The following is a 23,251-nucleotide window of genomic DNA, read 5'->3' as shown; positions in this document are numbered from 1 at the left end:
TTGAGAATTGGCTTAGTGTTTTTTTTTTCCATTAATTTTGTGTCAGGACTAATTTTCTGAGGAATGAATACAGATGTCAGAATGCCATCGGATCCCATCGCAGGGCCTTTCATGAGATAACAGGCTTTAGTCAAAGAATTAGCACCATCGAAGGGGGGGAAAAATGAAGGAGATTACTTCTCAGGGACTGTGAGAATGGAAACCACAGTGATATCAGACCTGCCTTGCCAAATCACAAATCTATTTCCAACACTGTTATTAATTATCAAACTAAAGCTGCTGTTGCATATTGATTCATCAGCGTGCCTGCTTGCATTATCTTCCATTAAGCAGGGAAAAGAATGAGATTATATGGAGCCTTCGGGGGCGTTTTAGGAATCCTGCGAGACTTCTAAACCCTGTCACGGACAAGCTTGCTTTGCACATGTGGGCTCCACCACAGTCTTAAGCTTTAAATTTGATTATTTTGGGGGAACATTTTTTAATTAACCCAACAGTTACAGCTGTATATTTACTGTTGTCTACACAAATATGTTGTTGTGTGCAAATATATTCAAATGCCAGGGCAGACGGCGATTAGAGGCAATAACAAGCAGTCTGGCAAATGCTATTATTAAATCAAAAGGCATAATGCATGTAACCTTTGCTTCCTATTTTTAGGTTACCCGAGATCCGGTTTAGGAGTTCATTCAACTATCGGTCAACTCTGTTGCAGAATTTCATGGTTCGGTTTTCCCCATATTATGACCTTGCCACCACCATGTTTCCCTGTGTGGAGAGGGTGTTCAGGGTGACCACACATTGTTAATTTTCTATCATATAGCATTCTGCATGTAGGGTTAAAATGTTAAAAATTTGTCTCACAGGGTCATATTTGTTTTGTCCGGTACATGGTCCTTACTGCCACGCTCAGAACCTGACCTTCCTCGTTCTTTTCCCCCCTCTGGGAAAGGTTTTTAAAGAAAGCAGTGTTTAAACTGAACTCAAATAACAATGTTCCTTGTGGTGGTTCTCACATCAGTGGTGCCTTTTGGGGGTTTAATAAAATACAGTGCAGTCCCACTAAAAGCATGCAAGTTAGCCTGACTGTTCTCAGCAGCAAACAGGCTAGCTAACACACAGGGAGGCCAACTCTCTACTGACAGCACGTGTATGAAAGTATTTCAAAATAGCTAAATAGCATGTGCATGTAAATATCCAAATCAGGTATTCATGTGCCACGGTCTCTGATGCCACCCTGCCACACGACCCGTATACAAAAACAGCCCTGGGTGCTCCAGAAATATTCAAACTTTGCAACATTATTATCACCGAAGTGTTATGAAAAGAATGTTTGGTGTAATCACCATACTTGTGATTACACCTCACAGTGTCCTTTAACGTGACTTATGTTATTATTTTAGTTTAAACTGTCTAATGTGTTAAACTTTGACATTTGTCCTTTTTCTTTTCAGAAGGGTCACTGGGAGATACTTTGAATACAATAGAACCATTCAGATTCAGTTATGACATTATTTATTAATGAAAGAGGAAGCTAAATTGCTAAAAAGGGAAAACAAAAAGTGCTTCACTAAAACAAGTAAGTAACCCTTACTTTAAAAAGCACCTTTCATGATTCAGATAAAACCAAAGAGTGCTTCCTAAGAGGCAACAGAGAAAAAAACGCCAAGAGATATGTTGTTGTTTTTTTTGTATCACACCAAATACATTAAAATCCAAGAACTTAAATTTGTACTTGAGGTGTACTTTTGCCTACCAAAATTACAAATCCAAAATGTCACAAAGCAACTCGTCACAACATCTGAAGCGTTGCATTCCTTTTTTCCACTGTTAAAGGTACTAGCCACCTTATTTGATTTATTTATTTTTGATTTGTACATCATTAACTCACTGTGGTTGCATACAAAGTTTTTTATGAAAGATTAACACATCCTGCTGGCGTATTAGTTATTATTTGCTAAATTTGTTGTTAAATAAAGTAGTTCATGTTTATTTACAATAACAGTGGTACACGCACAGCAACAACGATACTGTGCGTGCGCAGCAGAGGATAAACCAGGAAGCAGCTAACAGCTATTAGCATCTCACAGCAAAGTAATGGAAACAATGATCCTAGATCCAGTAAAATAAATGCAAAAAATATATAATTCCAAGAGGGAAAAGACTGGAATAGCGCTGGGAATACAGTATGAACGTTGGTGTTGGTGAAGCAGACCCTAAAGTAAAGTTAAAGTAAAGTGGAAATGTTATGATTTATACTGTGATATTAGTAATAGCAATGCTTTTCTTCTTAGCCTTTACAGTCTAAAGTAAAAACAACATCATAAATAGATTGATTGACTGATTAGTCCTTGCCTTGATGATGTGTCCCTGTTTACGTTTATGAACAGGAAATTAATTTCCACGTGATGTTCTGATACAAAGCTCTTAGAGTTGCTGTTAGATATGGATTAAAGCATGGGTCTTCAACGTTTTCCAGACCAAGGACCCCCAAACTGATGGCGAGATGGAGCGGGGACCCCCTAATTATATATATTGTATAAAATTGTGTTATATCAAACTGGTCCTATAGTGCCATGTGTAAATGTACCTTGTTATTGTGCATTCAATACTAAGATACTCAAATAATACACAGGTTCATATATTCATGTTTTTATTTTAAACATGTGCGAGGCACAGTGAGTAGGGTGGCCATGCCACTGCCATTTATAAACATAACATAACACAATAAATATTACATATGGAGAAATGTAACAAAAGTAATTTCGCCCTGGGATTATTAAAGTATTTCTGATTCTGATTCCTCGTTGATGGGACAGGTGTTGTGAATGAAACGATGCCCAGCTTGAAAGAGCTCCTGTGTGTCGCTGAATGTGTGCATTGATGACTGAAAGACATCTTCTGCCTCCATTTATCTGTTTACTACAGTGTGTTGAATTCATGTTAATGTGTATTTAAAGACATTTCAATTAGTGGAAAAAAATTGCAGGGAGGGGGATATAAAAAAAATGTCTAATCAACCAAAACTTTCGCGACCCCCATGCAGTACCTCCGCGGACCCCCTAGGGGTCGCGGACCCCCTGTTGAAGACCCCTGGATTAGAGTTAATGTATTTAACTAATAACGGTTGGTCTTAGATCACGCCGAGCTGCCGCTTTACCGCAAGGTATTTCAGAGGGTCAGGCTTGGTTCGTCGTTTTTGTTAATAGTGATTTATTAATTTTTATTTGATCTATTATAATGCTTTTTGATAGTTCTGCAGTACTGCCAGTTGACGTCGTCACGTCTGTTTATATCTGCCCATCGCGCCCGGTGCTGGGGTTATTTTTAGGCTGAAAAAGGACTATCAAAACACTATTAGGATGGACGCTTGGTGTATATAACCTTATTTTCTCATGATCAAACGGTTTTTGGTCGTTCTTTTATAGCCGTATAATGTAGGAATATACCCTTAAGGTCAGCATTCATGAGTCAGCAAGAAGAAAGAGACAGGGCAAAATGCCATCCATGGGAGAGCCACAAGGCCAAAACCATGCCTGACCAAAACTGACAGAAAGAACCATCTCACATTTGCCTGAAAAAATAAAAGAAAAACATTGATGATTCCAAGACTAGGAAATTGTCTGTAGTGATGAGACTAAAGTTTTGAATGATATCTGCTATAAATCGACGGGTTTCATAAACAGATCTTCAACACTCAAACACAGTGGTGGTAGTGTGATGGTCTGGGGCTGCTTCAGGGCCTGGATGGCTTACTGTAATAGATGGAATCATGAATTCTGCTCTCTACCCAAAAATCCTGAAGGAGAGAATGTGGCCAACAGTTTGTGACTTTGAGCTGAGGTGGACTTGGATTATGCACTAAACGCAGTTACCCCAAGCTCACCAGCAAGCTCACTTCTGAATGCCTCGCAAATACCCAAAATGAAGGATTTGTTAGTGGCATAATCAAAGTTTAGACTTATATCCAGTAAAAAATATGACAGCGTCCGCTAAAATAATCCTTTCATGCTTGAAAGACCCCCAATTTGACTGTACTAACAGAATTCTGTAAAGAAGAATGGGACACACTTTCTGCACAGCAATCTGTTAGCCTTTTGAAAAGTTATCGTTTTTGTTGCTGTAAAAGGTGGCAAAATAATTTATTGGGTTTCAGGCGCTATTACTTTGCCAAAAAGCCAGTTGGGATAGATATTTTCTTTTAAAATTACATGATTTTTCAAAACAGAATTTTGCATTTGCTGAGGTTATAATTGTGTGATATTAAAATGAATACGAACATCTGATACAAAGTGTTACAAAAAAATCTAAGCCATAAAAAAGTGAATTGCAGGGAAACAGAATGGATTGCATTTAAACAAGGAACAAAGGCAGCAAAGAAATCCAAACCAGAAGGCAGAAGACCAAGATCAAAGGCACCTACAGGTGAGTGGGTACAGCTCATTTACCGAGGAGGGATTAAAGAAACAATGAACGGGTGAGTCTGATTAACAGAATGAGCTGCATGCATGGGGTGCATAAACTGAGGCAGAGAAGGAGAACGGCTAGAAATGAAACGGGACCTGCAAAGCAGCCCAGGAAAGAATAATTGTACAAAACCAGCACGGTAAAACACCAAGGAAAGGAAGTCACTAAACAGAGATTAAAGGTAGAGTGGAAATGTAGTCAAGAAACGCCCATGTCCCTTTTTGAATAACTGTGCACATGTGCATGACAAAATCTCCCAAACACGGTCTAGTCTTATTTCTTTCTACTGAGGCCTTCCGCTTCTTCTCCTGAACATGAACGCTGTTTACTTCTTGTGACTCTCAGCTATGTTCAAAGTCCACAGTGAGAGCGGCGGAGCTGCAATGAATGGCTAACACCAAAGCTAACTGCTAAGCTAACCGGATACATAAACACTAGAAGTGCTCATGGGTTGCCAGCAAGTAGAAACTAACAAGGAACATGCACGCACACTGGCGTGTCACAATGATTGGCATGTGGGAAAACCAATAGATAAGGTGATCCCCCGGAACTTGAAGCCCAGATAAGATCGTCCACCATACCTTTAAGTAAACACAAGAATACACTGAAATGCAAACGGTCACAGAACCTTAAACCAAGTCCGCTAGCTTACAACACCTAATTGGGTTAGTTTTAAGTCCATGTCAACGTTGACCAACGTATTTCTCAGTGACTTGTTTCACACACAAACTAGAAATAGAATCTGAGGTACAGTACGGTGATCATCCGAAGGCCCCGCTCGGGAATATCAAGGAAAGTGTAATAACACAGTCCCTATGAGCGGTACGGGGGGTAGCCGGAACGTTGGAATACACACTCGCACTTCAGGAATAATGAGACCTCCAACGGTGTGACACCCATTTCACACATGGATGGCATCTGTGATTGGGAAACATATGTTTGTATTGATGTATAATTATGAGCATTGAGCTCCTCTACTTCCTCAAAGTTGGTGGAAAGGATTGCGCAGCGCGAATGATTGACTGTGGCGCAACAGAAAGACAAAGTGAACGTCGGGAAAGAGCATCAACACCATGCTGACTGCACTCCCATCATTTCTTTCTTTTTTTTTTTTTTTTTTTCTAAATTAATACAGCGTGAACACAAGTCGCTGTCTGCCCGGAACCGATGTCACAAATTCATCTTCGGCTTCTGTATCACCTCCTCACTGTTCGGGTGAAACACAGGTAGTGAGGCTCGATATCTGCTGAATATTCAAGAGGTGTGAAGCCCGATGCTCCATTGTGTGCGCAGAACAGAATGCATGGTTGTCGCCAGGAGAAGGCGCAAGGAAATAAAAAAAGCAACAAGAAAGAAAGAGTAGAGAAGGAAACCTGAAAGATTAACAAATTTAAGGGTAAAGTGGGATGGAAATTAGAAAAGAGAAGCAGAGATTGGAAAGGGGGGAGGGGCGACTGCGGTTAGAAAGGAGAGTTTGAGGGGTAACGGAGCAGTGGGGGCTGCCGTCGAGGACGACGAAATGAGACCAAATTTTCTTTGGCAATCTCCGAGTTCCTGCTGCAGGTGCTGGGGCCATTTCACTAAAGCAGGGCCAGACGCGAATGTCATTAGTCCCTGAGCCCCAGGTGAATTTGCCACAGTTCCACATGATTAACCCAGATAATTGTGTGTTGATAGCGAGCATGGTCGATGGAATACAATTTTCGGGCCCAGATTCCTAAACAAACAGCTCAGCTGCAGCAGCCACCGCAGTGAGTGAAAGGGAGGGGATAACGGCAGGTTATCCATACGTGCTCAGGTGTACAAAAACCCAGACGGGAAGGGGGCATTAAAGGAGAAGGAGGTCAATGTACGTGTTTTATCTAGTTTTGGGCATCAAAACCTCTGTAAAGTTTGAAAAAAAATCCTTCATTGTCATGTCATACTGTTTAGTTGCTCAAAATAAGGGTTTTCTTTATTTGACCATTGTTATAGAATACAAAAGAGGGAAAAAAAGAAAAACTTAACTTACCTGTTAGATCTTAAGTACAGTCAGCTCATACAGATAATACATCATGCAGTATGTCTCTAAAAGCAAAATGTTTGTGCAAATCAATGCCCTTTTCTTCCGTTAAAAAGATTCCTACATGATGGAAAACTAACTAGGTATGAAGGTGTTGTGAGGGGTGCTGGTGCCTATCTCCAGCTGTCAATGGGCGAGAGGCGGGGTACATCCTGGACAGGTCAACAGTCCATTGCAGTATTCTTGAACAATGGCTCCAAAATTGAAATGGAACTTGTAAAATTTTGAGTGTGAAAAAGCCTGAGCCATTGACTCTGTTAATGTGGGAGAACATTGGGTTAAACACAAACATCAATGTTGACTGAAATGTGTAACGACTGCAGTTATTAACGTCCCACCATAAAATAATAAGCATTAGCTATCTTTCAAGACGGCCTACAAATTAGATGATTTGTAGAATGATTAGAACCATTAATATGTATCTTTCAAGGCTTTTAGCTTGTAATTTTAGAATAGAATAAAATACTCATTTATTGTCCCACAGATTAGCTAAAAGTGAGGAGAAAAGTCCATATCAGAAGAAAAAAAACACTGTCCAACACTTCAATCATTGCTAGACTCTTCACTTCACCAAATCTTTGACCCTCGCCAATCACCATGGGAGTTGGTGAAGTTGTGGCAGAAACGTTTGGATCAATGTAATATGGTCTCATGCTGACATTTAAAAGCTACGTTTTTACCGGAGAGCATTAGTTTGAAAGTTAAATGTCCAGAGTTTCACCATCAAGCATCCACAAACAAAGCCAGACCCCTTCCTCTTATCTTACCAGTCCCTGGTTCTGAGTGCTATGTTAGCTTCCCACTGCTCCCTAAGGGAGGGTTAAATGCAAATTTAATTGGAATGTGCAATGACAAATAAATATTTCTTCCCTTTTTGTGTCTCTGCTCTGTCTTCTCTAACCCCCAGTGGGTCGAGGCAGATGAGCGTTCACACTGAGCCTGGTTCTGGTTCTGCTGGAGGTTTTGCGTTCCTGTTAAAGGGGAGTTTTCCTCCCCACCCTCACTACATGCATGCTTGGTACGAGGGATTGCTGAAAAGCCATTGACAATGCAGACAACTGTCCACTGAGACTACATGCTCACCCAGGAGGAGTGAATGCTGCTAGATGAGACTCGATGCAATCTGTTTTATGATTTGAGATGACATGTGTTGGGAATTGGCGCTTTATAAATAACATTTAATTCAATTCAATAAAGATTCTTGATATCCTTTCGTAGAACAAAGCTTCCCTGGCAACCTACTGTACATCTCCTAGATGTAGCCTTGAAATTCCATGACAGGGACATGTAAAAAAATTTACACTTTTACAGTTTATTGATACTATTTTCAAATAAAGAATTTTATTGACTCAAGTGATTATAATTCAAACATATTCCACCAACACTGATTGCACGGAAACTGTCAATGGTAATATCTGAAACGAAACTCCACTGTAGCTAGCAGCTAAATGTAACAAACCAAAAAATCAAATGGTCATTACTCTTTATAGTACATCATTTAGTGTAACAGCGGTGAACAACAAGCATTGCATGACATTTGAATGAACAAGATATGTAAAGATAAATATGTAATTCAGTGCAAGGGTAGTGAATTACAACAAAGCACCATCCTTGGGTAAAAATATAATTAACACAAAGTTAATATGTAAAACTGAATATTTTTTACTAATTGCACAAAATGCCTCAATCAGAAGCTCCGGGAAGTTGCTCAAAAGTACATTTTACTGTTGTGTATTTTTTCCGATTTGGTTTTACTGTTTAAATAAAAACTGCTGATAGAGCAAAGAAAAAAAAAAAACTATATTCACTCCCTGGCTTATGTGATTTACAATGCTGTGGATTTCATCAGCAGGGTGTGAGAATTAGCCAGAGGTGAGACACTCTATGTGCTGAGTAATCACGTAGAGGATACACATAAACAAATCTGCAAATGTGGAGGAGATACGTACAAAGGCTGATATTAATTAGCGCACCATAGTTTGGTTTGAGATTGTTTGGGTGGAGAGATGTCGGCCTCCTTGTCCTGTAAACTGACTACAAATCTGAGGAAAGCTGCTTCCGGTTTCTAAGTGCTGAAAAGGAGAATAAGCGGTCTGCTGTGGGATGCCCAAGTGTGCCTCTTATATCCTCTGCTATATGGATCTTTGCCTTCAGTTTAGGGATGCTGAGCTTACTACAGAATTATAACAGCTTGGTTTTGTGGAACAACAGCTTGAAGTTAACTTAATGCCACAGAGATCAATCAGATCAACCATACATGACATGTTTGGAACCAACACTATAAAAGTGCGTTCACATCGAAGGCAAATGTGACGGACTGATTTACATGTCATCCCCATGTAGAGGTGCAACACAGGGATGACGCGACGCAATGACTTATAACAGAAACGTTTCTGACGACGCAACAGGTGTGATTTAGATGATTACAGCAAAGGAAGGGCGACACAACACCTGCGATGGGTGTGAAGTGACAGTTTGAAAATCTGAATTTTTGGGTCTTGTCACATTGAGTTGTATGACTCAGCCAATTATTACTACCGAGACAAGTCCAGAAAGGACCTAGCCTGGAGTAGAGTAAGCAGTGTCCGAAATTAACTTCCTGAATCACCGGCCAAGTTGGCCGGTAGATGTAAAAATCAACCGGCCAGGCAGATTTTTTACCGGCCAAAATATTAATCCTGACTAAACCTATAAAAATTAATAGTGAGATTATGTTAATTTTGGGGGGTGTGGTTGGGGCCGTGGCTGATTGAACCCAGGAAGAGAAATCTTTGTTTCCTGACTTAAAAAAAAGAAAATATTGTCGTTGATTATAAAAGACACAATATGAATTATCAGATTCACATCTAGGCGATAAAAACCACTACAGATTATCATTATTCTATCCATGTTGTTCTTATTTGTGAATGAGGCAGTGTTTCACCAAGCCTACACTGTCCAACATTTTCCACTCAGCTGCAACACTTAAAGCACACAGGGGTTCACGCTGCGTCTTTACGCTGATCCAGCTGCTGTAACTTAACCAGTAAGTAAAAATATCAAAATGAATAAGAACGAAACTTATACTCCGCAGAAGGTGGGTCTAGACTGAGCTCTGGATGGACAGAGCTGTGAACAGATCATCCGCAGCCCAGATGGGTTTTGTTATTTTCATGTTATTTTTATTTTATTTGGTACAAACATTTACTCGCTATGTGGCAGCTAGCCCTCTGAAATTCAGTCCCCATACGGGAAATTTACTCGCACTTGGCGACTGGCGAGTGTTAATTTCAGACCCTGAGAGTGAGTGAGGAGGCTGGAGTGACAAGTAAATCTTTAACGTGAAAGCGCCACTAGATAACTTTTCAAACTGGACCAAAAAAATATATATATCTACAATAAAGTATTCTGTGCCATTTTATTGAAAAACAAGTCAACTAAATTCTCAAAATTAAAAGACAAGCGGAAAGGGTAAACCTATACAGTTTAAAGGAAGATAATTAATTACCAAAAGTTATAAAATCTGGTGAGCGTTGAATTGAAAATTGTACATTATCCAACTCTAAAAAATGACATTATGTTAAAGATAAAGATTGCGACAGCTTATTCTCCGCCCCAAAAAAATAAGTCAACAAAGTTATATTTCACAATCTAGTTGTACATTTCTTTCCCCACATCCCAGCCACTGAATCAATGGAGAAAATTATATTTTTTGCCTCACAATCTCTGGGATTTTTTTTTAAAGAATACTCCCAGTAAACTTTCACCCTCAGACCTGAGAAAACATATAGGATTGATCTTAACTGTAACCATGTGCTTTGGACAAATAAGACTCAGATATATAAATGGTAAATCGTAAATAGCTTGTACCTGTATAGCGCTTTAACTAGTTCGACAACCCCAAAGTGCTTTACACTACAGTCATTCACACACCCACTGGGCCCTCTGACCCATAGACATCATATATGTAGACGCGTCATTGGGCGGGTTCAGCCTATGCTGCGATGCGTCAGAGCGTCCGCCATGTTAAATGTGGCAAATCTGCAGTTACTCAGTCACTTAAACAGTATCAGAGGGACTTTAATCTCTGAATATACTTGTTTTTGTAATATAACAAGTTTATTTTCGTATCCTTTTAGCTTCATTCTCCTGAATTTATTCTCCTAAAGAATCAAAATATTTAAAATAATCTAACCTAGCCCTATTACTCCAGGAGTGAAATAATTCTGCAAACTGTGACTATTCTGGAAATGTTCCCTCTTAATTCTCATAATATGACGTTTTTCTCATAACATTACCACTTTTGTGTTTTTTTGTTGTTTTGTTTTACTTTATTGTCCTATGTCTTTTTTCTCATATTAGTAATTTTACCTCTTTAATACTTTAATACTCCCCCAAAAAGTCTGTTCCTAAAGGTTCACATGTGACACGGTTTTATGAAATAATGAAGACCACAATTAACGAATTGATCCTGATACTCATAACACATACACAAACAAAAAAAATAAATAAATAAATATATATATATATATATATATATATATATATATATATATATATATATATATATATATATATATGACAGCTATAATCTTGACCTATAGTTATATTACACAGCTTGTACTGAAAGTCTATATGCAAATCTATGTCTAAATACAATAGTCTGTACTGTATGCAAGCTAAAAACCTTGAAAAAGAATGGTCTTGCACAGCTTTTTCCTGATGTTGCCACTCTGCAGCTTTAGTGTGTCCAGTTTTGCATCGTGGTGCAGCCTTAGTTTATAGACGGCAGATACAAGTAGTGAAATCAGCCAGAATACATTTCCATGCAGCACAGGAATGAGGCATCTTCTCTGATCCACGTTCACTAAAACAGAACTTATCTTATTTCTGCCACATTCAATATGGCGGTGACGTTGATGTGCGAACCTGCGCCCAACGACGCGTCTACGTATATAATGTCTATGCTCTGACCACCGCTGTGCCCTTGAGTCTTGCCCGAGGACACACCGACTGAGATGCAACACGCCAATTGCAGGACAAACTATATATATATATATATATATATTAGGGCTGGGCAAGTTAACGCGTTAATTTCGCGTTAATTCATTAGACTATTAACGGCGATATTTATTTTATCGCGCATTAACGCATGTTGCTCACATGCTTTCAGTCAGTGTCAGTCAGCAGGCGCGCTGACTGCAGCGCACTGTCACGGCAGCACTCTCCCGCTCCCCCTCCCCTCTCGTACATGGCTCAGCGGCGCCAGCCAATCAGCACGCAGGCTCAGCCTGGCCCGCCCACTCAGCTCTCACACAAACTTAGCAAACAAACAGCTGAGAGAGACCGCAGCAGCGAAAAAACATGAACAGAGGAAGTAGCACCGTTTGGCTTTATTTTAATACCGTAAATGAAATCAAGCTGTATGTTTTGTAAAAAGCCGGTTCATTTCAGTGGAAACACAACAAATTTATCTAAGCACGTGAAAAAACATGAAAACGTCGAGCCCCAGAAACGGAGAGAGGAGACAAAACTTCTCTAACTGCCGACAGACCCACAGACGTCTCTGACTGAGGCGTTTCAGTCCTCCAGGGAACATCCACGTAGATCAGTGGATGGATGGATGGATGGATGGATGGATGGATGGATGGATGGATGTTACTGGAGCCCACACATAACATGTAATTAAGACCTTGAAAGAACCCAGTACATATATTAAAAAGAGTTATTTAAGATAAGATAACATTAGCTAATCCTTTTTTTATCCCACGACGGGGAAATTTATAGGATTAAAGCAACAGGCAGGTGCACACAACACAGACAAAATTACATAAGGATTGAAATATATAAGAGGTGGATTAGCGAAAAAACACTGAACATAACATTATTATTATTATTATTATTATTATTATTATTATTATTTAATTGTAATAATAAAATAAAAACCACAAAACCCAAAAGGTCAACAGTTTCATGATACATCAAGCTTAGGGACTGGCTAATATACAGCAGGTCAAAAAAGGCCATATTTTGGCTGCAGTGCTTGCTGTTCTCTTATGAAGAAAAGATCAACTAGAGCACTAAATTCAATAGATGGGTTGAAAATATCCAGTATAAAATAAGTGCTACAAATGTTACAACACTTTTGTTCATATGGCAGCAGAACATTAAAATAAAAGTGCTCTTTACACTACTTTTGAATTCATTCTTGGAGTTTGTAAATACAATGCGATTAATCACGATTAATCGCGATTAATCAGGGCGATTAATCGCGATTAAATATTTTAATCGTTGCCCAGCCCTAATATATATATATATATATATATATATATATATATATATATATATACACACACACCACACTATCCTGGTTCCTTGGTTGCTCCTCGCCTCCTAGTGACGATCTGCGGTACTACCGCTCTCTGGGATTGAAGGCGGAAGCAGCAAAACAAAACGGAGGCGCCCGTAACATTCAGGATGTTATGGTTAGACAGAGTCGGCTTTTGGGACGTGGATAAGACAAACAAACGTCTAATAAGGATTTACAGACGCAGGAAAAAACAACAGACACTGAGGTTCATCACACTGCTAAGCAGAATCATCTCTGGAAATTGTGTGGCATGGTAAGGAAGCTAGTATTATTATGAATGTCTGAAATTTGTCTGAATGGACTGTGAATCGGGACATGCAGCCAGACACGCCGGAAAAAACGCGGACAGTCAGCTGACTGTAAGGGGATGACGCGGTCTGCTCATGCGCTCTTTATCAGAAAACCGGGACAGAAAAAAAACAGTCCGAGACCTGCTCAGGACCTGGTCTGCAGTTAGCGCGGTCCGGTTATGTTTAGTGCGGTCCAGTTCAGTCTGCTGACCATTTACACACAAGAGTTATCTCGGTTACCGAGCTCGGACTGGTCTCGGCTCGGTTAAAAAAGTGTAGTGTAAACGGGCCTATAGTGAAGACGCGGGCTGCAGGTTCTGGATCAGCTGCAGCTGTCTGATCCACTTTTTAGGCAGACCTGTGATAACACCGTTGCAGTAATCAATTCTACTAAAAATAAACGCATGGATTAGTTTTTCCAGATCCTACTGAGACATTAGTCCATTAATCCTGGAAATGTTCTTCAGGTGATGGAAAGCCGACCTTGTAATTGTCTTTAGATGCTTTTGGAGGTTCAGGCCTGAGTCCATCATTACACCCAGATTTCGGGCCTGATCAGTGGTTTCTAGTTGAAGCAGCTGAAGCTGTGAGCTAACTCTTGATCGCTCCTTTATTACTCCAAATAAAAGACAACTGATTTGAAGAACTTCTAAAAAACATTTGCTTCCTTAGACCCCCCATTAGTGAACAGAATTTCACTTTAAATATTGATTCATACACCGGCATTAGTGAAGCCAGTTCAAGAAAATAAGTTTTTGCAAAGACTATTAGTTCTGTTCTGTTTTTTTAGCCAAAGACTTATCATGAGTGGAGGAAAATAAGTCTGTGAACAAAGCTTCCTGCTCAATCTCATCTGTGCAAAAACCCACTGTTGCATCAGCTAACAAAAAAAAATGTAAAAAATAAAACTGTTTTACCCGACGTATGCACCTTAATCTTGTTTTTGGCACTTCGGCGGAGACTCGAGTCGCCGGCATGCAGAGCTCTACGGCTTCAACGAGCATCGGTAAAACATCATCAAAGAGCAGGATGAGGAGAAAGAGGCGCTGGGGTTGGTGTTCCCACCAGAGGAGATAAAAACCAGACAGGGAGCCAGGTGTAGAGGGGAGGAGAAGAAGGAAGGGGAGAAACCAGAAAAGAGGCAGAGGCCGCCAATCTCCCCACTGCATGCTGGGAGTTGAACCTGGCAGGAGAAATTAACGGTGTTTTGCGCTAGGTGAAAGGGATAATCCTTCTCTGACGAAGAAGGGAGGTGGAGGGGGGTTCATTGCGCAGTGGAGCAATGATCCCTCCTGTGTTCCTCTGATTTTAGGTCCCAGCCAGGTTTTATTTATTAAGAGGATAAGCCCCTCTTGTGTATGCAAACCTCGAAGGGAAGAGCGCTGTTGTCGCTCTGATGCTGATGTGAGGTTCTGCCAGGATACTGGCTGCAGGCCCAGACAAGGAATACCGTACAGGTGGGTTAAAAACCGGATCAAAAACAACTCCGTGAAAGCAGAACAAGGAGAGCCACGTAGCACCTACATACTTCAATGTCTCTGTGTTGCCGTGTTTTCCCTTCAAAAGACTCCTAATAAATAAAGGATCTTCTCCAAATCTTGATTAAAGAAACCATAGCGGGATTACTGATCTTGTCTTTATTATGTAAAAAGATGAAATCATTAAATAAAAGTGAAAAGAAGAAAGCCAGTGCTCTGTTAAAAGGATTTGCAACCCATAAGACGAGGATCTGTATGATACACGACGCCACCAGCTGTTCTGCGCTTCCCTTAGTGCCCTAAAAAGGCAAGACTTGGACAGACATGAAAGACAAGGCAACCCACATCACACTTGCTCTGCTGATTTAATGATATAAAACACCAGGACTCATATGAGGACATCCTAATACTGATTCTGCTTTTTCTTTTTCTCTTTACAGTAAATAAAATGTGATCCTACCGGTTAAATTCTGAGACAAGAGCTTTAGTGAAAAATAGAGATGATTTAGTTAGGCTCCAAAAGAGTGTCGACTGTATTCGTTGCTATGCTTTTTTTGGCTTTGCAAGTAATTAAATGAAAAACAGCATTTTCTTTTTCCTGGTGTAGTTCTTGAAGAAAGTTTGAGTGTGCTTATCCAGCCAAGCGATACTACTAATTAGGTTAGGATGTATTGAAATACATTTTAATAATTTCTCCTTTTTTTTTCTTTAAAACTGGAAGCACATTCTTATACTACCATTGTATGGGGAAAACAAAAACTTGCACATTAGCTTAAACATACCATCACCATGGTAAAACATTGTTGTGGCAGTATCATGCTGTGGTGGCGTATCATTTTGAAAAAGTAAATTGAGGTTATAATGTGAAAAATTGTGACAACCTTTCTCTTTTAGCTGTTTCCATCAGGTTTCACTACTGCAGACCACCTCAGTTGGATGGTTGACCTCAGGTACCTAAACTCATCCACCGTTCAAGATTTTTAAGAATACAGAAAACCTTTTTGTGTTAGAAAAATTGACAAATAAAAAAAAAAAAGAATGAAACATACAATATTTCCAAAAATATTTACTCACCCACCCAAATATTAATGAAATCAGGTGTTGCAATCATGTCCATGGTCCCAAGAGTTTAAAATCAAGCAGCTAGACATGCTGTTTCTACAAACATTTGTGAACGAATGGGTCGCTCCCAGAAGCTGATGGAGTCTGATGGCCACAAACATCATGTGGTCATCAGATTAGCTCATGAACAGTGTGTTTCCATGTCGAGTAGCAGCGTCTGAGCCATACTTCACCAAGTGCAATGTCAAGCTTCGGATACAGTGGTGAAAAGCACACTGCCACTGGACTCTAGGGCAGCCACAGGGCATTCTCTGGAGTTACAAAATACGCTTCTCCATCTGATGTACAAGTCTGGGTTTGGTGGTTGCCTGGAGAAAGTCTGACTATATTGTGCCAAGTGTAAGGATTCGTGGAGGGGGGATTGTGGTGTGAGGTTGTTTTTCAGTAAAAGAAACCCTGAAAGCTTAAGCATACGTAAAGATTCTGGACATCTTCATGCTTCTAGCTTTATTGGAACAGTTTGGAGATGACCCCTTCCTCTTCCAACATGATGCACCAGAGCACCAAGCCCGGTCCATCCAAGACATGGATGAGAGAGTTTGGTGAGGATGACCTCGACTGGCCTGCTCAGAGTCCTGACCTCAACCCAATAGAACACCTTTGAGATAAATTAGAGCAGAGACTGGGAGGAGCCAGGCCTTCTTTTTAAAAAATCAATGTATGATCTCAGAAATGCACTTCTAGAAGAATGGTGAAAAGTTCCCATAAACACTCCAGAACCGTATAGGCAGCCTTCCCAAAGAGCTGAAGCTGTTATAGCTGCAAAGAGTTGACTAACATCATATTGAAGCCTTTGGATCAAGAATGGGAGGTCACTAAAGTTCATATGCGAGTCAAGGCAACAGAGTGATTTCTTTTGGTAATATATTGTATGTATTTTGAATGTAAACTGTTAAATGCACTAGAAATAAAAGAAAAACAAAATAAACAAGTGACAACCAAATTCAAATAAATGAAAAAACATTTGAATCTATCTTAATAACAACATCTGGCAATACTAAAGAATAAAACAACTACAATAAAAGGGTTTATCAATAGCTTGCAATCCTGTACTTAACTAAGCTTTGAAGGCTTTATAACTTATCAATAAGCAGTTCTAAGACAGCTGTAAATCAAAATCAATTTTTATGTTTATTTTTGAACTGGACAGGTTTAATTCCTTTCTTGTCCTTTAACTAATCCAAAGCAATTGCAGGTTATTACTCTAAAAAGTTTTAACAGCTTGATTATGAACATCTATTAACTGTTTGTAATCTGGCAGTCTTATTGTATATTTTAGCAATGTAAAATCCAAACAAAAATAGAGAAATGATGCGATTATTTGGCCAGATAACCTGTGACACTTTTAGAAATCATATGAAATTCAATTGGAAAGTGAAAATACATGACACTTTGTAGTTGTGCTTAGTAATGATAAAATTGGGATTTTGAAATGTTTAATTTAAAATGAGATTAATCAGAGAACGAGTTGAGATCAGGATGAGAATGTAGCAACATTTTACACCTAATTAGGAAGAATAGTTCTGCTGAAGGTTTTTCCTTTCCATTAAAGGGGAGTTTTCCTCTCCACTGTCGCTTCATTCATGCTCAGTATGAGGGATTGCTGCAAAGCCATCAACAATGCAGACGACTGTTCACTGTGGCTCTACGCTCTTTCAGGAGGAGTGAATGCTGCTTGGAGAGACTTGATGCAACCTGCTGGGTTTCCTTAAATAGAATTTATTTTTTGACCAATCTGTATCATCTGACGCAATCTCTATAATCTGATGGAAAGTGCCTTGAAATGACATGTTTCATGAATTGGCGCTATATAAATAAAATTTAATTGAAAAAAAATAAAATAATTGTCTAAAAATTTTTCTTGAATTTTCTTGTTTTCTTGTTAAAATACCAAAGTTTATTTATTTTATCTTTGTTTAATTTGTTAGTTACAAGTTAAATTGAAGTTACTTTAGATAAAATATGGATGTAAGACTGTGGTATAAAATGTAAAAAAAAAAAATGCCTGTTTTGCTTTCATTCCTACATTTTTTAAGGTTTTGAAGGGAAAGGAAAATGATTACAGCATTTGATGTGAAAAGTCTCTTAACATTAGGACAAAAGGGTAGGACCTGATGTAATTTGACATTGCAGGCTTGTCATTGAGTGTAGCTCTATGATTCTGGGCTTACTTTAAATTCTGGATGGATAAATGAGTGTATGTGAGTGTTCCCTGATGAACATCCTTGGGCTAACGAGCGCCTCATTGATTTGTTAGGACATGGAAAGATAAGAGAACAAACAGTTTGAGAGGCAATTGAAAGGGGGGATGGTAAGGTAGGTAAAGACAGAAATGAAGAAAAAAAAAGAGCAGCGGGATATTGGCTGCCTTCGCCCTATTGTGAAGTTAAAAGGTCTTTGGGTTGTTCCACCTGCAAATCGCCTCCAAAGGAGATGGGGATAAAACACCTTATTATGTGTTAAATGTCAGGGTTGGATTATTAACAGACTGCTCACTTGTATGACTGAACAATGATTCACCCAGCTGGAACTGTTCCGGGTGACACCGAAGTGTGGTGTTCATGTCACATTACCAGTGTACCTGTGAGGAGCGTTCATCCTGCTGGTAACTTCCTAATGATATCATCTCTCTGGTTCATCTGCTGGGAAGCTGCTCTCTAACAGTGTGTAGAAACAATATCTGACCAACTCCTGAACTCACAACTTATCTCAATGAGGACTTTTCTTTTTAAAGAAGTGTTGAAACATCGTACACTTTCTATTTCAGACTTTTTTTATTGGCCTTTTTCCAAATACAACAGCATGGACTGCCATTGTAACTATATATCACAACCTTTGACATGGGAAAAATAATAACCAATATTACAATGACAAGTAATTTATTGTTTAAAACCTGCTGTTTTTCGAGATATTGGATTGTTGTTGACTTAAAGTACACCTTGTCTGATTTTTTATGTTCACTCAAGATAAATACTTAGCTGTGGATCCTGCTGTTAGCATTCGTTGTTAGCACTAGCTCAGTGCATTACGGTCTGTTTCCACTACTACGGTCCAAGGGTCTATCCAAATATTCTTATTGGGTAAGGACTCTTTAGCCAAAGCGGAAGTACGTCATCGGTTGCCATGATAAGTGCTGTTTGAATACTGCAGTCAGTAAGGAAGGAGGTAGGTAGATGAGCCTGTATGCTTCCTCCCGCAGCTGATTTAGCATAGGAATATCCATTATTGGTGCTAAGGAGTTATAAGCAATCCCACAATCCTTTGCATGACATGACTTATAAGTACAGACCACCTCATAGAAATTAATGAAAATATTTGATTTTGGTGAAAACCACAAGCCAAAATGGGTCGGTCTAATATTTCAGGTGTCGCTGGAATCTTCCCCTCAATACATTGCAATCTTTAACTCACTCAAACTATTAGTTAATCTAACCAAGTATCTGTGATTTCAATTAAAACATCTGCTCTTAGATTTACACAATGTGAGCAAATAATTGAAAAAAAAACAAACACTTAATTGTCCTGGTAAATGTTTCATGTATAAACTTAAAAAAAAGTATTTTTTTAAAAGTGCGTAATCCTAATTATTTCTTTATTTTTGTAGATTAAAAAAAAATGTTGTACATGTTGCGCCTTTGTATTCATCCAAACCGTGAAGGCTCTATAATTAGCTGTTGAACATTAGCTTAGAACACAGTGCTTATGGGTCAACTAAGGAAATATGAAAATTATATCCATTACAACCTTTGCTTGACTAAAACATCAATTGTTTTAACAATTTAAAGCTGGTAAATATTTCAGAGCAAACTATAGTTTAGAATAAAACTGTTAAACATTTGAACATTAGCCATTTTTTAAAATTAAAGCCTGAAAAAAGACAATAATAAGCGATGGACATTACTGTTTGCATGTTGTCACGTACATATTCCTAATCATTTTTGAAATGATACTTCTAGAGGTTAAAAATCACTAGAGTAAGTCGTGGAAGTTATCCTTAGAATTACCTTTGAGTGCAATACCTGTTTTAATCAATGCAGAGCAAAACCTTTTTTTTCCCCCGTTACATTAACTGTGACTGTGAGTCAACCCAAAAAGCCTGATTCCAACCATGAGCTCCACAAGGGATTTCTCCAAAAATTTAATACAATAAATTTTGCACTTTTTATTTTTGAGGTATAAGATGAATGCATGGGTGAGTGGAAGGAAGTTTTAAAAGCCTGATTTCTGTAGTCTTTGGGGAGCAGGTATGACATTTCCTGTTATTTGGTATTTGGAAGTTTATACTGCAACCTTTAGATGCTGAAAAACTCACTGTCTGGTTGTAATAAACACACTATCCATCTTATTTTACCTCTGTAGACAAGGGAACACGTGTCAAACAATAGTGCAGCTTTATAGCAATGTCAAGATTGTGAATAAATGTTACAATCAAGGATAAAAGTGTCACCTTTGTGACCTGATGGGAACATTGATGGGAAAAATAGTGTTGTACTCAACTAAGAGCCCTGTCCACCAATCAGACTGTGGCACAATCTGTATGTTTTAGAAAGTGAACTACTAAAGTGGCAGCACTGCGTAATGAGGATCTGGATCACCTGCTGTCATATGGGTCACAATGTAAGAATCGCGTAAATAACGAGGGCAGTTCTGTATTTGTCCCGTCGGTAATCTGCACACCAGTAGAGAAATCAGAGATGATATAAAATCCACAGTTTAACCGCACCAAAGAGCCCCTAAATACATTGAAACACCTCACTGTATAACTGGTGCAAAACTGAATTGGGTATATGGGTTCCTTCCGGCACTTTCATCTTTTTGTTGTGATCAGTCACATACCTTGGATCATGTTCCATGTTCAGTCGTGTTAGAGCTAGAAACCTAGTGTGGCGTTCTCAGTATGGGGATTGTCTGCCGTCGTCCAGAGTAAAAGTAACTTCAGCTGAGGAACAAATGCAAATTAAAGACACAGGGAAAAAGTCAAACAGTCGTTCTTTGGTGCCCGTAATGGTGCATAGCATTCTCCTGCTTTGGAGGCTAAAAGCTACGATGGCGTCTCCGAGTTACTTGTGAGGAATGTGGAAATTGTTTGTATTTAAGGGTCAATTTTAGACATTTAAATCACAATTTACTACAAAAAACTAATCCAACTGCTTACAGTAGGTGAACAACAATTTATTTGAATTTGAAATCTAAGCCAAAACATTTTGAGATGAAGAAATTTCTGAAATGCAAAGCAAATTTAAGGTTGTGTATAATCCAGTCCAATTTCCCGTAAAAAAGTGTTGCAACCATAAGTTGGCCAGTGAAGTTGAATTTTACTTTAAATTAACAACTTTGCTGTAAAGCACTTAAAATGTAGTTTTAATTAAACAAAAATATGAGCCATATGTTTATCTGAACTCTAATACTATTACATATATGATATTTTTAAAAGCTTTTCAAAGAATATAAAATATGTTTAAACAGTCAAGTTTGGCTCGAGTCAGATAATCATTGCCAAGCTTCAAGGAGGGAATCACACCACTAAATACAAATAGGCACAATCAAAAATCTGCTATGGATTTGTTCTGTCCTTCCTCTCATTAGGTGGATGAAAATCAAATTTTACACCAGATCCTTCCATTATGCCACCCACATCCACCGAGGGGAATTAAATCCTTTGTAAATATCAAACTAAGACCTCCCAGTCACAACAAGGACTCTCCTTGATGGCTGTCTCAAAAGCGCGAGCTATCAGATGAGACGGGTTGCTTGTTTGGGGGGGGCTGGTGAAAAGAGTGACTAGGATGAGAGGCAATTTTTCTTAGTGTCAGCGATAAAAATCCATCTGATTGAAATTGCAGGCCATTATGATATGAGGAGTAGAGTGCTAGAGAGACGGGCAGAAAGAGAGAGTGGCTGCACAATTGCTGAGCTGCTCCTTTCTTTTCATTTTCAGATGAAAGCTAATTACTCTGTGTGGCGAGAAGACAGGGCGGCGTGCACGTCGCAGGAAACGGGGAACCGAGGTGGTTAATTGGGGTATGTGATTACACAGAGCTGTAGTTAGAGGGAATTAGGCAACAACACACTCAGTGGCACAGCTCATCATGGCAAGAGTGAAAGGAGCAGGCAATAACTGGCTGATATCATCTGTACTCAGCAGACCTTGCCCTCAGCAGGCACTCCATGAGCCCTACAAACTGGGATTTGACTTGTAGATTTTAAAGGAACTATGAGCTTTGGAGATAATATCCACCTGCTTTGGCCTCCATTTTGTAATGTTCTCCATTTATACGAGATCTCGTGACTTAAGAGACAGTTGTCCAAAATGATGGACATCAAGATGCAAATGAAATGGTGAAGGTCTTTGTAATAGAGCGATGAACTGAGGATGCCAGTCATTTTGAAATGATATTGTAATTTTGTGTCCCCCCCCTCGATAAAACTCAGACAGTTAAGTAAAAATGTCATTGTAATCAAAAAAAAAAAGATTGATTAATGAAGGACTGGTAATTTTGGAACGGAATAATTGTGTTGATATACCGGCACTGCATCATGACAGAAAGGTGAGTTGTCTTGCGTCGCATCAGTTCTAGCTGCTCATTTATCTTTAACATATTGAATCATAAGCAGCTGTCGAGATGCACGCTTCTACCACCGGAGAAAAAATTGCTTATTAGAAGCAAAAACATGAATGAGCAGAAAAAAAAATTGAATGATTGTGTGTTTACTGATTAGAGCTGACTGTGTAGGTAAACAAGACGGTCAGAGACATGGCGTCAGGGAGCTGATTTATACTCAAGAACACTGGAAGAAGAAGAAGAATCAGAGATAACTAAAATATGGCAACAATCATCAGCTAATGCTGTTAGCTTAGTAGCTAAACACGTGTCAAGGCGTTTGTTGTTCCACAGCTGGTTCAAGGTAAAAGGTTGCAAATATATATATATATATATATATATATATATATATATATATATATATATATATATATATATATATATATATATATTGGAAAGTATAGTTCCAAGAGAGCTAGAGACTGTAGCAAAACAGACCCGCGCTCACTGTTGCACAGACTGTTTATTTAATGCGACTTTGGGCTTGTTTTTTTTCTAAAGGCGCTTGTACAGTCACGGGTTGCGTTTTTTTTGGGCACGTTTCTGAAAGTGAAATCGCTTATTTGGGCTCTAAAATAAGTGACGAAACAGCGGTTATTAAGAGACCTGGCTGCACTAGACACTTTGAGGGTATCCAGCTGAAATGTCCCTCCGCCATAGGAGCCGACGGTAGTAAAGGCAGACAGAGCAACTCTGCACGTATTTTCTGCAGTTTACGGTGCAATAACCGGTGATAACTGCTGAAAGTAGATTACTTGGTGCAGATCACCAATTTGAGCAAACATTGGTTCTGAAGATGAGTTTTTAACATGCTGATAACATTGCAGAAACCCAACCCATAAACCGTACTTTAATGCTTATTAATTTGTTTTCTCTGTATT

Source organism: Fundulus heteroclitus, chromosome 24, assembly GCF_011125445.2.
Source record: "Fundulus heteroclitus isolate FHET01 chromosome 24, MU-UCD_Fhet_4.1, whole genome shotgun sequence".
Taxonomy (NCBI): domain Eukaryota; kingdom Metazoa; phylum Chordata; class Actinopteri; order Cyprinodontiformes; family Fundulidae; genus Fundulus; species Fundulus heteroclitus.
The sequence above is the reverse complement of the archived record's forward strand: the minus strand, read 5'-3'. Positions refer to the sequence as shown.